This window comes from Myotis daubentonii, chromosome 15, assembly GCF_963259705.1.
Source record: "Myotis daubentonii chromosome 15, mMyoDau2.1, whole genome shotgun sequence".
Taxonomy (NCBI): domain Eukaryota; kingdom Metazoa; phylum Chordata; class Mammalia; order Chiroptera; family Vespertilionidae; genus Myotis; species Myotis daubentonii.
Genome location: NC_081854.1, coordinates 6,798,034 through 6,800,148, shown reverse-complemented (window position 1 = coordinate 6,800,148; position 2,115 = coordinate 6,798,034). Strand labels below are relative to the sequence as shown.

Genomic DNA, 2,115 nt, shown 5'->3' with positions numbered 1-2,115 from the left:
CCACTTTCTGGCTGTTATACTGCTGTGAATATTGGTGCACGTTTTTTGTTCGGACATGTTTTCTGTTTTTTAGGTCATGAACCTGGGAGTGGAATTGCTGAGTCAAATGCTACTTTTTATGTATAAGTTTCTGAGGAAATTCCAGATTGTATTCCACAGTGGCAGCATCAGTTTTCATTCCCACCAGCAAAGTATAAGGCTTCCAATTTCTCCACACAATTACCAACATTGGTATTTTCCCTTTAAAAATAAGGATAGGCTACTAGTGGGTGTGAAAGGCTACTTCAACGTGGCTTTGATTTGCATTTCTGTGATAATTATGATGCCGGTTATTTTGTCGCGGAATTATTGTTCATTTGTACGTCACCTTTAAAGAACTTTTTATGTCAAGTCTTCTGCCCGTTGTTTGATAGGGCTCTTTGACGTTTTGCTGTTGGGCTGTCAGAGTTCTGTGTATGGGCAGGATACTAAACCTTGTCCGATCTATAACTAGCAAATATTTGCTCCCATTAAATGGGTTGGCTTTTCAATTTCCCCATAGTGTCCACTGATGAACAAATGTTTCATTATGATGAACTGCAACTTAAGCATTTTATTTTCTGTGCTACTGCTGGGGATCAGGGTGGGGTCTGGGGTGGGTGCCCAGGTGGTCCCACATCCAGTGATGCAGAAATGTCTGCGGAATGACGTCCAGGGTCCTACTGGGAGCGGAGGACACGGGATTGTGGACCAGAAGGTGACTCCGTCCTGGTCCCTCTTTCCTGCAGGATTAACAGGGCCTGGGGCAGAGGTGATGTTGGTGGCCATCCCGGAAGCAGCTGTCAAGACCCTGATCCTCCTCCCCTGCCTCCTAGTCCTCATGTGAGTTCGGATTGGAGGAGGGGAGGCCTGGGGAGAGCAGGGGGCACGAGGCTGAGTGCTGGACCGAAGCCCTGGGTCCTGACGGGTCAGGGGCAGAGCTGGCAGGGGGTGAAGGGGTGCTGGGTAAGGACTTCATACCGACAGTCCTCATGAATGCCATGCCAGTCCAGTGCCAGGGTGGGAGGTACCTGCAGTGGCCAGGAGAGTGTGGAGCCAGAACTTCTCTCTCTCACTTCACTCCCCTCTCCACCACTTGGCAGGCAACAGGGGTTTGGGTCTACTGCCCACTGGACCTGATGCGGTCAAAGTGAAAGACACTGGTCTCTTCCCTCAGAGGCAGGTACCACAGGATGAAGGCACTGGGGCCAAAAGGGGGCATGAAGGATGCAGACACAGTCTCAGGTTAATCGCTCAGGTGAGTGATGGAAGTGTCTCACCACCCAACATCCCACTGGCACCTACTTCAGGTCGCCCCCAGGATTGCTTAAATTGAGCTGTCACCTTCTCCAAAGCCACTTCTCTTCTGGTTTCCCCATCACAGTGGTGACACGGTGGCAACGCTTGTCTAAGGCTAGGTCTGGGGTGTAGGTCTACATTTTGCCTCCCTTCCCTTCTCCCTAGTCCTCTAAGACTTGTCCATCCTTCTTCCTAATCACAGCCTCTGGTGATGGCCATCTCTGCCCAATCATGCTGGGATTGTTCCTGGGGCCTCATCTCTTCCCTGGGTCCCCGATCCCACCAGCTACCTGTCTCCAGATTGTGTTTCCAGAGACTTATCGCCTACTTCCTGCACAGTGTGAACAATGACGCTTCCTCTCCATGGCCAGAGATGAGGATCAACCACCACAGGCTGGACTTGAGGGCTCAGCGTGGTCTGTCTCCTGCTGGACTCTCCACTAGATTCTATGATCTCCCTGCCTCTCACATCATCTCCACATCTGGCTGGGCCACGGCCTTTGTGATTCTGAGACTTTGCATGTGCAGTTCCTTCTGCTGAAATTTCCTTCCCTCCCGATCCCTACATCTCCAACGGATGATCAGTTATAAGCTACTTCATTGTATGTGTGTGATTCTTGTAGATTTTTGAAAGAAATAATATATAGTCCTTATTTTAATGACTCTTTAGCAAGTATACGTGTACACCTACATGGTTGTGGGTAATGGGGATGCAACTATGAATCAAGCCTCAAAAATCTCTCTCTGATCAACTGAAGGACTTATATGAATGCATATAAGCATAACCAATGGACATAA

General features: G+C 49.2%; 1 long non-coding RNA gene across 1 annotated transcript; it reads left to right on the top strand.

Moving 5' to 3' along the window:
- The first annotated feature begins 736 nt into the window (after positions 1-736).
- LOC132216597 (uncharacterized) lies at positions 737-1,895 on the top strand. The gene is made up of 3 exons (XR_009448773.1): positions 737-861; positions 1,196-1,276; positions 1,520-1,895. It is a non-coding gene; the product is annotated as an uncharacterized LOC132216597 (long non-coding RNA).
- Positions 1,896-2,115: the final 220 nt, after the last annotated feature.